Genomic DNA, 14,329 nt, shown 5'->3' on the forward strand with positions numbered 1-14,329 from the left:
CAAATGACTAATATTAGTAATTGAACTTGACTAATTGCATACATCGGTCAGCATAACAAGATTTCAATTCTCCATGGTGCATCAAGTGAATACCTTAGCTAACCTCTAATTAGCATTGGCATGTGGGACTTCATGCGAAATGAATTTAGTCAACACAAATTTGGAAAATTTCTAGCTTGGGCCCTATAAAAATAGCAGTTGGTACCTAAAAGGAAAAACACAATGCATAATACAGTTATCCTTTCATAATTACCAAATACAATCAGCGTACAAGGAAAATCTTCGTCCTTCAGGTACCGGTTCGGTCAGCATGGGGCAGATCTCAAAGGGGCAGAATTAAGGCCAAGTTTCCTTGCAGCAGCAAGGAGAATGGGGCAAAGTTACTGCATGGGCAAGACGGGGCAACATTAAAGTTAAAGTCTCCAGGGTGAGAATTCTTAAAGTCTCTTTCTCTGGAATAGAGAAAAGGGCATCAAGATGTCATCTAAGATGGCTTCTGGCATTCGGCTTCAAAGATGGCATCAAGATAAAATGGCTGACTTCTCTTTGTCCGGTGGGTTAAAGTAAGAAACATTCCAAATTCTGCAGAGTCTTCCATTAGAGAGTTCATAGGGTGGCTTCAATTTGACCAATGAATAGTGTCTTTCTCCTAGTACTCATTTATGCATACATTGTCCTTGGAGCCTTGGAACACAAGCTGCAACATAGTTTGCCAAATATGTCAGTATCTGTACTTTTATTGTCCGCACCTGCAGAGACTAACCTTGGATCAAAAGGGATGCAACCATCCTAGCACGAAACCTTGAGATAAGTGTATTAGTCATTTCTACTGGAAAAATACAACCTTAAAGTAAAATATTCATTTCATTAGTTCAAGGAAAAACCACGCAGTTAGAATTTGAGACCAGGCAACTAGGCCAAAGCCTCTACTAAATTTAAGCTAAGAATAAAACAGTTTTCAATCAAGAAAATCATAAAACACATTTGCAATTATGACGGATTACTACATTTGTCAATTCTTCATGATTAATAAAGCCCGTTTATAGTATTGGCGAACTACTCCGAGGGCACAATTTCCCATGTACATTATTTTCTTTACTACAATCACACTACCTTATACGATTTTGTTACATGATATATGAATATATGTTAGTCCTTCTTTTTCTGCGTCATCATACCAGGCCATTTTTGTTTGTCTGCCAATATGTTCCTTCACAGTGAAGTAAATGTCAGAGGTGAATCATTGTGACTTGATATTAGGTAAAAGTAGGAGTTCGATGCCATCAAGGCTCACATTATTGTTGCATGGTTGCACTAACGGTTGCTTGTTTTTCTTGGCAAATGACGGGAATTCTGTTTTGATGGAATTGAGCTTCAATATAAAGACATTAATGTTTCGCAAGGTGGCATTAGGGCATTATAAATATACCCCTCAATGTCTCATTGTCCAGGTCATTGCTGGGTATAAATGTGGAACAGGACGCAGCCATCTTGCTACATAGCCCACCCTCCACCGTGGTCATCAACATATACTGATGTTGCAGCACCATGATGCGGATGACCCATAGTTCCTACTTGATAGCACTTAGGCCGAGTTCAGTGCTGTTCATCAATTTCAGCATTTCCCACCTTGTTATCAGCAACCAGCATGCATACGCTTTTGTCTGTGGTGTGAAGAAGGGTGTGGACCCTCCTGCGTTTACTTGAGTGTCTGGGAACAGTCAGATGTTTTCTGGAGTGTCCTTGCACTGAACTCAACCAAAATAATCAGCAGTTATTTTCTTTCAAGTCTGATGCAACAGGGTTGTTTTATTCTGAAGCGGATGTTGGAACAAATCAGACAGCTCTTCTCCAGGGACAACCAGGGTCGGGCTGTGCACAGTCACAAGGGAGCAGAGCCCCCACCATCTGGGGACAAACTGAGCATAAGCAAATTCTCCACACTGGGAGTAGTAGTCCATCAGCATGGAGGTGCCGTAGTGCATGTCTGGTACCTGCACTGGGGAGCAGGTCCTCATGTCACTTTCCCCATAATAGTCTACTGTCCAGCCTGACCTCTGACACCCTCAGCTGCATGGATTCTGCTCATTGTCTGGTCCTTTTTTCCACTGTTCTGCTCATTTATGTCTGTTTTTCACTATTTTCTACTCATTCTCTGCACATTTTTCCCCTCTTTTCTGCTAGTTTTCTGCATTTCTTCCCCTCTTTTCTGCTCTTTTTCTGCACATTTTACCCCCTTTTCTGCTTGTTTTCTGCACCTTTCTCCCCTCTTTCCTGCTTGTTTTCTGCACCGCTTTCCCCTCTTTTCTGCTTGTTTCTCTGCACTGGAGAGCAGGTCCTCATGTCACTTTCCCCATAATAGTCTACTGTCTAGCCTGACCTCTGACACCCTGTACTGCCTGAATTCGGCTCATTGTCTGCTACTTTTTTTCTTCTGTTCTGCTCATTTTTGTTCTGTTTTTCACTCTTTTCTGCTAATTTTCTGCACATTTCTCCCTCCTTTCTGCTCGTTTTCTGCACCTTTTCCACCTCTTTTATGCTTGTTTTCTGCATCTTTTTGCCCTCTTTTCTGCACCTCGTTCCCCTCTTTTATGCTTGTTTTCTGCTCCTTTACCCCCTTTTGTCTGCTCGTTTTCTGCACTATTTCCCCTCCTTTCTGTTCATTTTCTGCACCTTTTTCCACTCCTCTCTGTTCATTTTCGGCACCTTTCTCCCTTATTTTCTGCTTGTTTTTAACCTGATTGCCTTATCTGCTCCTTCTCCTATCCCTCCCATTTCCCATCATCACCTCCCTCTCACCAGATGTTGCCTTCATCACCGAAACCTAGCTAAACCTCTCCTCGAACTCCAACATTGCCAGCTCAACACCTGATGGCTACAATATTATACACCAAGACTGCACCAACGAACACAGAAGGGGCATTGCCATCATATTCAAGAACACAATTTGACGCTTGCAGCCAACGGCAACATCTCACACCCTCATGGTACACATCAATTTCCAACTACAAACTGATGGCAAAACTAAGAGGCACATTCTTATACAGGCCCTCAGGACCCCGACCAGCATTCTGCAATGCTATTCCCAACATCATTGGACCACTAGCCATCGACTCCAACCACTACTTTCTACTTGGTGACCTCATTGACTATATTGACAACCACAACAACACCAACTCTACCACCCTCCTCGAGAACCCCTTCCCTCTCTTTTCTGCTTGTTTTCTGCACCTTTGCCCTCTTTTCTGCAAATTTTTTCCCTGTTTGCCCATCTGCTCCTTTTCCTCTTTTTCCCATTTCCCTCCCCCCCCCTGTTGCTCACCTCCTGCGAACCTACGCCCCACCCTTCCCCCAGGACCTACTCAATAGAGGCTGCATCGCAACACCTATTGAGAAGACCCTAGTGCCAGCTCCACTATGACAGTCTCCTGTCCAGCCCAATCTGTGCCACACTCTGCTGCCTGGTTTCTGCTCATTGTCTGCTACTTTTTTCCTTCTGTTCAGCTCATTTTTGCTCTGTTTTTCACTCTTTTCTCCTAATTTCCTGCACATTTCCCCCTCCTTTCTGCTCGTTTTCTGCACCTTTTCCACATCTTTTATGCTCGTTTTCTGCATCTTTTTCCCCTCTTTTCTGCAACTCTTTCCCCTCCTTTGTGCTTGTTTTCTGTACCTTTTTCCCCTTTTTTCTGCTCGTTTTCTGCACCTTTTTCCCTTCTTTTCTGTTCATTTTCTGCACCCTTTTCCAATCTTTTCTGGTCATTTTCTGTACCTTTCTACCTTCTTTTCTGCTTGTTTTTAACCTGATTACCTCATCTGCTCCTTCTCCTCTCTCTCCCATTTCCCGTCATCACTTCCCTCTCACCAGATGTTGCCTTCATCACCGAAATCTAACTAAACCCCTCCTCGAACTCCAACATTGCCAGCCCAACACCCGATGGCTACAAGATCATACACCAAGACTGCACCAACAAACACAGAAGGGGCAACACCATCATATTCAAGAACACAATTTGATGCATTGAAACCAACAACAACATCTCACCCCTCATGAAACACCTCAATTTCCAACTGCAAACTGATGCCAAAACTACCCTAATAGGCACATTCATATACAGACCCCCAGGACCCTGACCTGCCTTCTGCAATGCCATCCCCAAAATCATTGCACCACTAGCCATCGACTTCAACCACTACGTTCTACTCAGTGACCTCAATTTTAATTTCGACAACCACAACAACAACAGCTCCACCACCCTCCTCGAGAACAGCTTCCCCCTCTTTTCTGCTTGTTTTCTGCACTGTTTCCCTCTTTTCTGCAAATTTTTGCCCTGCTTGCCCATCTGCTCCTCTCCTCTCTTTCCCATTTCCCTCCTCCCACTGTTTCTCACCTCCTGCGAACCTATGCCCAACCCTTCCCCCAGGACCTACTCAATAGAGGCTGCATCGCAACACCTATTGAGAAGGTCCTCGTGCCAGCTCCGCCGTGACATTCTCCTTTCCAGCCCGATCTCTGCCACACTCTGCTGCCTGGTTTCTGCTCTTTGTCTGCTACTTTTTTCCTTCTGTTCTGCTCATTTTTGCTCTGTTTTTCACTAATTTCTGCTAATTTTCTGCACCTTTTCCACCTCTTTTATGCTCGTTTTCTACATCTTTTTCCCCTCTTTTCTGTACCTCATTCCCCTCTTTTATGCTTGTTTTCTGCACCTTTTCTCCCTTTTTTCTGCTCATTTTCTGCACCACTTCCCCTCCTTTCTGTTTATTTTCTGCACCTTTTTCCACTCATTTATGTTCATTTTCTGCACCTTTCTCTCCTCTTTTCTGCTTGTTTTAACCTGATTGCCATATCTGCTCCTTCTCCTATCATTCCCATTTCCCATCATCACCTCCCTCTCACCAGATGTTGCCTTCATCACCGAATCCTAGCTAAACCTCTCCTTGAACTCCAACATTGCCAGTGCAACACCCAATGGCTACAAGTACATATACCAAGACTGCACCAACAAACGCAGCAGCATCATATTCAAGAACACAATTTCATGCATTGCAGCCAATGACAACATCTCACCCCTCTTGAAACACCTCAGTCTCCAACTAGAAACTGATGCCAAAACTACACTAAGAGGCACATTCATATATAGACCCCCAGGACCCGACCAGCCTTCTGCAACACCAACCTCAACATCACTGCACCACTAGCCATCGATTCCAACCACTACATTCTACTCTGTGACCTCAATTTCCATATCGACAACAACACCAACTCTACCACCCTCCTCGAGAACTTGAGCAACATACACCTCACCCAACTAGTCAACATACCGACAAACAAGGCAAGACACACTCTTAACCCTCTCTTCACCTCCAGCGACAGATTCAGCCACATCACAGAACTTTCCTGGTCAGACCACTGAATTGTCCACTTCACCATCGCCAATGCCTAACACACCACCATCAGGAAACACCAAGCCAACAATTGCAACTGGAGCAGAATAACTGAATCACAGAGGATGCAGGCAATCAGCACATCCAAATCCAAGGCCTCAACCGACCTCGACCAGGCCATTGTGAACTTCTCCTCCTGGATCACCGAATGCACAGACTCAGTTGCCCAGCAGAATACAGCGCAGCTGCTACAAACTTGAGAAGCAATGGCGATTCACCAAGAATCTCTCACAAAGCAGCCCTCAGCAACTACCACCAATAACTCAAGGAGACCAAGAGAGCAGCCAACATGACCCGCATTGACTCAGCATCCCGTCGCACAAAACAACTTTTCAAAATAGTCAAAGAATATCCCTTACCAGCAGCCACAGAGAACACCATCCACCCCTCCCAAGAACTTTGCAAACCCCTCTCAGGCTACTTCCACAGCAAGATTGCCACCATCTACAATAACTTCGACCCACGATCTCCAACCTCAGCTCTCTCAATCTGCCAGCGTACACCAACAGCGCAATGTCCATGTGGGCACCTCTCACCACTCAATACACCTCACCCATCATGTCATCAATTCACTCAGGGGCACCCACCTATCCAGGCCCTCAACACCTGTTTAATCTTGAAACCAACCTCATAAGCACAGAAATCACCAGCGTCTGCAACACCTGCATCACCTCTGTAGTTTTTCCAGACAAATTAAAAACATGCGACAATCAAACGGGTCCTGAAAAAACCCTCCGCTGACCCCAAAGAGCTCAGGAATTACCGACCCATCTCTCCAATACCCTACCAGGCGAAAGTAGTGAAGTAGATAATCAATCAGAAGCTCACCAGCTACCTGGAAGAAAACAACCTACTGAACACAACATCGAAATACAAAACAATGCCCTGAAATGGATCGCCTCCTTCCTGACAGGACGTACTCAGAGTGTACAACTACTCCCTTTCAACTACGCACCCAAAAGCTTCATTTGCATAGTACCTCAAGGTTCATTCCTCAGCCCCACTTTGTTCAATACGTACATGACCCTCCTGGTTGACATTGTTAGGTCCCACAGACTCAACATCTTCTCCTAAATAGACAATACTCAACTGATCCTGTCACTTACTGAAGACCCCTCCACCACCAGAACCAACTTCTGCAATGCCATAGCCACCATATCTGACTGGATTTAGAAAAAACTGCCTGAAGCTCAACTCTGACAAGACAGAAGTCCTGATCTTCAGGAAAAACACCTCCATTTGGGACCAGAGCTGGTGTACAGCCAAACTTGGATCCTTTTCCACACCTACAGACCACACTCGCAACCTTTGCATCATTCTCAACAATGAGCTGACCATAAAGCAGCAGATCAATGAAGTCGCCTCCTCCTGACTCCACACCCTCTGCATGCTCTGAAGAAGCTTCAGATGGATCCCAACCAACAACAGGAAAACTGTCACACAGGCCCCAGTCAACAGCCGCCTCGACTATGGCAACAATCACTATGCCGACATATACTCCCAGCTCCTGAAGAGACCCCAGACAATACAGAACACTGTCACAATACTGATTCTGGACCTTTCTAGGTGCACCAACATCACACCCCCAGATGTTATTTCAAGCTCCTCAGGCATCCCTGCAAAGCCCTACACGATCAAGGACCAGACTACATCAACCACTGTCTACACTTCCACCAACCCACCAGACACCTGTGCTCTTCCTCTACGGCCCTCGCACATACACCAAGAATTTGGCACAGCCGCAGTGGCGGCTACTCTTTCCCTACATTGCAACCAAGGCCTAGAATGGCCTACACCTTCCCCTCTGAACTGCACCCTCATTGACAAACTTTAGGAAGATATTCAAGACTTAGCTCTTCCACAGAGACATTGCAAACCAGTGCCCAGATACACCCAGGCATGACAGTGACACACTCTACTAATGACTGATTGATTGACTGAGTATTGCTCCACAATTTTCTTTGTGCCAAGAGGGATTGTCCCTTTGCCTCTTAAACATAATGAATACAGTGTAAGTTTCTGTATAATTAGGGATTGCCCCTTCCTTTCCAACCACCTGTACCTATCAATTTCAGTATCCCAGATTTCTTGGCATGGGGTATCTATGCTGGCATTTAACCCTCCCTTGTGAGACTAATTTCCCCTTGTATCATTGAGGTGGATGGCCCTGCACAGGAACTTCATGTCTAGGGTACAATTGTTATTAAAGAAGGCTGCACCAGACAAGCTAAGGGCCACACTGGGACCACAGACGGAGGTGGGAGCGGACCGGTTTATGCACTGGTATTGTGGTTTTGCTACCTCCAAGAACCTCATTTTTGAAAGTCTAGGGGGCCAAACAGTGTTCTCCCCTACGGTACCCTGTCTGTGCATCCTGCCTAGCTCGGTTTGAATATCGCTAGACTGGTGTAAAGATACAGTTCGGTGTAAATTGGTCTTACATCAAGTGATGTTTACTAGTAGTCTGTGGGGATCTAACCTAATGGGTTGAATCTTGGCCCTGATTCTTCAAAGGTACAGGTGGATGAGACATTTTTGCTTTCTCAAGGACTATCTCCTGGAATAGATAAAGCCTATCTGGACCTATGGCATTTGGTAACAACGAACAGACATAGCACAGTCTGGCCTATGTCTGGGTGCCCACGGCAGTCATGTGCTGATACCATGTGTTGTGTAAGAGTGTGCTGTGTAGTGCATGTGGAATACTAACATTAGATTCAGTGTAATTGCAAGTGATGAGGGAAAGGCACCTACGCAAGTGTTGCAACAATGTTGAGGTAGACCATGTGACAAGGCAGATTCATGGCTAAGGATGGATGTGGCCATGCACCACAACAAACAAAGGGCATACAAGGGTACAATAATAGATAACTTTTGTAACTTTGCAGATCTTGGGATGGTTTTCTGGGGAAACATCTGTGGTCTTCTGGCGATCAGGGATGGCTTCGCTCTGGTCAAGTACTATGGTACTGGGGTGCCTTGCTTGGGTAAGAGAGTTCATAGTAGAATGTCTATAAAAACAGTTGAGGTCTCTGTCTTTGTGCACTTAGGTCTTGTCAGAGTTCTGGAAGTTATTGCTGAAGAGGTGGCGAGCCACTGAAAATGTGGTGCACTTGTGGCTTGGTAACAGACCTGTTGGATAAGAGCTGTGACATGTAGGTTAGCTTACAAAAACATACATCGTCTTTTAATCTCTGAAGATTCCTGTGCCTTTCTTCTTTTCTTATGTCCTGTGCATTTATTGGCTCCAGTTGGGGCAACTATTTTTTAGAGTGGTGAGTATTTTAGTCATGGGTTGTCTGAGTTTTATTTTGTGGGTCGTCTGGTCCTCTCCTCTTACCATGGCAGGGGAGAGTGCTGCTATTAGGAATGTTTGTGGGATTATTCCTTAGCTATCTTCCCTAAATGTGTGTGTGTACTTATGCGGGTGGAGCCTGTTGACCTACACCTGTGTGGAAGGATGTGAAAGAAAGGGGGCATGTCGCAATTTGGGCATTGCAGAGGTTTACAAAATGCTAAGAGGACACGTGTACGCCCCTCTAGTCCCTGCACATGAGATGCAATGAGGTTCTCCCTTCGATGTTTTTGCCTAAGCCCTTTCTCTGGAAACTTCATTTTGGGCTACTTTTTGGGCTTTTTTTCATGGGTTGCTGGGTGATTCCATAGATTTTAATGCAATGGTGTTTTATTGGAATGCCAGAGGGGGTCCGAGAGGTGCTCTGTGTCCCTGTATGATTTTGCTGTGGCAACAAATTGGATTAGGCCGATTGCGTCCCCAGGCAGTGTGTGTGGGAGGCCTCGTGTAAACTAACCAAAAACATTGACACGGCAGTGAGTGTATTTGTGTGCCACATGGGGCTGTGATGGTCATTTACAGAGTCCCTTCTCCTCTCAGCGTCGCCCTCTCTTCAGATCCAAGATGTTTCAGGCCTGCCGCCCCCGGAATCTGACCAGGGGCACACTACTCTTGCTGTTTCAGGAGGGACATGATCCAAAGAGCAGTCTTTTGAACATTTGGAAGCCTTTTGGGGAGAGGATGAGGCTAAGTGTTTGTTACAATGGGAGTCAGATTCCTGACTGGGACTCGTCAGCATTTGCCAGATACGGGTAAGCAGCTGGGACGCTGATTGAATTTCCCTGCTGACTTCATGTGTTTACTACAGAATTTGTCAGAATTGTGTTCAGACATTATCATCCCAAGTGTGTGGGAATCCAGGCTCCCAACACTGTGACACTGCATCATTAGAATGGGGTCTTTTCAAATTGGAGCCCATCGTAATTGTACTTTGCTAGAAATGGGGTCTTTAGTTGGCAGTCAGGTTACCCCCTGTCCAAGCAAACACCCTCACTCTAGACAGGGCAAAGGAGAAACACACCTGGTTAACCCCCACTGACCCCCTTGGTAGCTTGGCACGAGCAGGCAGGCTTAACTCAGAAGCAATGTGTAAAGTATTTGTACCAACACACACAGTAATACAGTGAAAACACTACAAAATGGGCATCACACCAGTTTAGAAAAATAGGTACTATATATCTTAATCAAACAAGAACAAACAACACAAAATCCACCATACATAAGTCAAGATATGAATTTTCAAAAGAATAAAATTCTTACTCCATAGAAAACAATGGAAACATTGATTTTACACAAAGTACCTGGTTTGCGTCAAAAATAAAGGTGGATGGGCGAGCGTGCGTCAGAAAAGTAAATGATTGATTCCTTACTCGCAAGTGAGATTGTGCGTCGTTTCTTCTCAGGTTGAGTCGGCGATGCGTCATTTTTCTCCCTCGCAAAAGAGCGATGTGTCGATTTGTGGATGGGGCACCTCAGATTCGCACAGGGTCGAGATTACTTTGACGCCTAGGGACGATGTGTGAGAAATCTGGTTGCACAGTGTTAGAAAACCGCACTGCATGGGGTTTGTGTCATTATCAGCAGCTGCAAGTGGGTGTTGAGCATGCGTTAATCTCCCAGCTGTGATGCACGTGAAGTGTCAATTTCAGCGGCGAAGCTTCCCTGCACAGCGTTCTGTGCATGGATTTCGGCTCTTGTTCTGCCAACCTCACCTTTCAAGGGTGCAGGGTCTGGCTAGGACACCATTTGGCAGGGCAAGAGTCTCAGCAGAGAGTTCAGGTGCTGGCAGAGGAAGTCTGTGATGGCCCTGAGACTTCAAAACAGGAGGCAAGCTCAGTTCAATCTCTTGGCGATTCTTCTCAAGCAGTAATGCACAACAAAGCCCAGTCTTTGTCCCCTTTCACAAGCAAAAGCAGCAACTGCAGGATAGCCCAACAAATCACAGTCGCAGTCACAGGCAGGGGCAGCACTTCTTCTCAGCTCTTCTGCTTAAAGTCTGGGGTTTTGGGTGCACTACTTATACCACTTTTTTCCTCTGAAGTAGGCAAACTTCAAAGGTAAGTCTTTGTTATTTACAGGATCCTGCCTTGCCCAGGCCAGGCCCCAAACACACACCAGTAGGTTGGAGACTGCATTGTGTGAGGGCATGCACAGCCGATTCAGGTGTAAGTGACCACTCCTCCCTCCACTCTAGCCCAGATAGCTCATCAGGATATGCAGGCTACACTCCAGCTCCCTTTGTGTCACTGTCTAGAGGAGACATTAGGGGAGCCCAAAAAAATGGCACAAAGAAATCTAAAAGATTTATTTGCACCATTGTTTTGGTCATTTTTAATGTCTGCTCAAAGCAGGGATTAAAAGGGGACACACCATTGGTTACAATGGCCCCCTATGTACTCTTCAGGGTTAGCGCCAACATTTTGGTACATCAATAGCAGCAAACATTCTGATGCAATTGCCCCCTACCCTGCTCCAGGGTGCGGCGTATATTAAATACGGCACACACATGGCGGTGATGGGGGGCGCTAAGGGGCACAAGGAAAGTGACACTGCACTGAGTGCAGCATTGCTTTTCTTAAATCTGCTCCCCAGTCTCTCTGTACTAAGGTACTCCTATACCCTAACATAAATCTCTGCAATAATGCCACCTGCCAGGACCAGGAAAGCACTAACCTGAATTGTTACAGGAGTGTGCATGAGTGAACAGTGACCAGGAATCCCCCTGAAGTCTGGCACCACGCACACTTCACCAACAACTGTGTAGAGGGAGCAGCCCCAAAAGGTACGAGTGAAAAGAAGAGAGTTGTCTGACTTTTTCTTTGAATTGGGTGAGTGTTGTCTGCCTTACTTGGTCGCAGATCTCCAAGGTTGCACCATTAGTGGAGCTGATGATCCCTTCTGTTAAGAGGGAGAAGAGGACAAATAACTATTACCATGTCCCACCAGGGTTGCTTTTATTCTACCTGATTCCCACTTACTAGTCATGTACCATGTCTCTATGAGGATGGAGTGGTGGGGCTCCAGATGACTTCTTTTGTAGCAGAGTGTAAGTAAGCAGTGCGGCTTATAATCATGGATCTCCCTCCCAAATGACAGCCTGTGGTTTTGTTATCTCATAAAATACAAGTGAATAGGCCTCATGGTTAGCTAAGCAATGCCCTACAAGTGTGAGTTCCCTTCTAATCAATTACCTCTTTTGTGGGCTTCTCACCATGTTTTGCCAGTTCCTAAAGGGAGTCATCCTTGGTCCTGATGATAACCCTAGGGTAGGCTTTGAAACACGTAGACCAGGAACATTTTCCTAACTTTTTTCCTCAGTGGAGGACACTGCCAGGCTGTATTATTCTCATAATACGGCGGGCGGCTGTCTACTGGTGTGGCGCTGCTGCTGGCAGCAGTGCCACCTTACCGCCATCCGCCGGCATGGCCACAGCCGGATTTCCGCCATCCTTCTGGCGGAAATCCGGCTGTGGTCATATTTTGGCGAATGGCTGGTTGCCGCAGCAACGGTCTTTATGCGGCCGTCGCCAAGGCAGTAGGCAGTTTTTACCACCAGGGTCGTAATGACCCCCATAATCTGCTTTTGTGAAATTATGTGAAATATCAAAACAATCATGTAAAGTTCCACATAATTCCATGTGTCCAGGCCAGTCCAGCTCTGCCAAGTTTCTATGTGCATGCATGATTTGCTGCCCCAGTCCAGGTTGTCCTTTCAATACTGCAACTTGGGGTCTAATGTTTACTATGAATGACTACAAGTCCCACAATACAAAGCAAAAAAACCTAGACTGCAGTAGCACAACATGCATGGACATGAGAAACCTGCTCAACCTTGCTGTGACAATACAGGACCCCCTGCACCGTGAGGCAAATGTATTTGTCTTAGAGCTACCCAGCCAAAAGTGGATTGTGAACTAATGAAATCGAATGGGGTTGGCAGATAATTAACTTTTTACCTGAGAGGGGATCCTGGGGTGGAGTATGTGGAGTACCTCAAAGTAGGATCATGTGAACAGCCGTGTGTACAGTCACTAGCATGAAACCATATTGAACGTAGCTATCCTGATTTGCTGGGACAGATCTCACAGGTGTTGCCAGCTATGTTAGAAACCACACTACCTCCTGCCTTGTACAAAAGAATATTGAGTTGTAGGGGGTGAATGCTGGTGATTCACACCATAGGTCCATGAGTGATAGTCTGAAGCTTAGATGGTGTGTGAGCTTGGTGCGTTCTTTGTAGTGTAGTTCCATGTAGGTATGGCTGAGCACATTGCACTGTGTCTGAATGAGGAGCCATTGGATCTCAAGGAAGAGAGTGGTGATGTTTGTGCCGTAAGGTAGTCTGAATGACAGTCATGCACCGCTGCTTTTTGATAGTGTTCCACTTGTGTAGTAGCTATGAAGCGATGGTGTAGAAGAGAGCATTAGTGCACTAAACTTGACACATGATGTGGGCCTCACAGAACATATAGCAGGTGTCAGGAGGGAGGTGTAAGCAGAAAAGTCAGACTATGCTACATATGTGAAAGCAGGAGTGTTAGAAATGGAGTCCCTGGTTGGCAGTCAGTTTGCACTCTGTCCAAGCAGAGACCCTCTCTCTAGTCAGGGTAAGGGAGTTACACTCCTAAGACAAGCCCGGCTCACCCACTTGGTAGCTTGGCGCAAGCAGTCAGGCTTCTCTCAAAGACAATGTGTTAAGTATTTGTACCAACACACAAAGTAATACAGTAAAAATACTACAAAATGGACACCATACCAGTTTAGAAAAATAGGAAATATTTACCTAAATCAAACAAGGCCCAAATGACAAAAATCCAACATACACAAGTCAAGATATTAATTTTCAAAAGTATAAGAAACAATGGAAAATGTTGGTTTTACACAAAGTACCTGGCTTGCATTAAAAAAAAAGCCACTCAGGCAAACGTGCATCGGAAAAGTCAGCGATGCGTCGATTCTTGACTCACAAGTGAGGCCGTGCGGCGTTTCTCCTCTGGTCGGGAAGGCGCTGCGTTGTTTCCCCCCCACAAGCGAGTGATGTGTTGATTTTCAGACAGGGCACCTCGGGTCCATGCAGGTTTACAATGACTTTGACGTCCAGTGATGATGCGTGAGAAATCCGTCTGCAAGGTGTTTCAAAACCACGCTGCGTGGGGTTTGCATCGTTATTAGCAATTGCAAGCTGGTGTTGAGTCATTTCTCCAGCAGCGATGCATTGATCTTCCAGCCGTGATCAAGGTGGAGCGTCAATTGTAGCAGTGAAGCAGGTGGCGCATCGTTTTTCAGCCGCGTTGCAGATGGTGCATCGAAATTTTCCCCAGACAGTGTCCTGTGAATCAATTTGAGTCCTTGTTCTGCCAACGTCACCCTTAAGTGCCCACGGACTAGATGGGACACCACTTGGCAGGGCAGGAATCTCAGCAGAGAGTCCAGGTGCTGGCAGAGGAAGTCGTTGATGGCCCTGAGATTTCAAAACAAGAGCAAAGCTTAGTTCAAGCCCTTGGAGATTCTTCACAAGCAGGAATATACCAC

Source organism: Pleurodeles waltl, chromosome 3_1 (genome assembly GCF_031143425.1).
Source record: "Pleurodeles waltl isolate 20211129_DDA chromosome 3_1, aPleWal1.hap1.20221129, whole genome shotgun sequence".
NCBI classification, from domain to species: Eukaryota; Metazoa; Chordata; class Amphibia; order Caudata; family Salamandridae; genus Pleurodeles; species Pleurodeles waltl.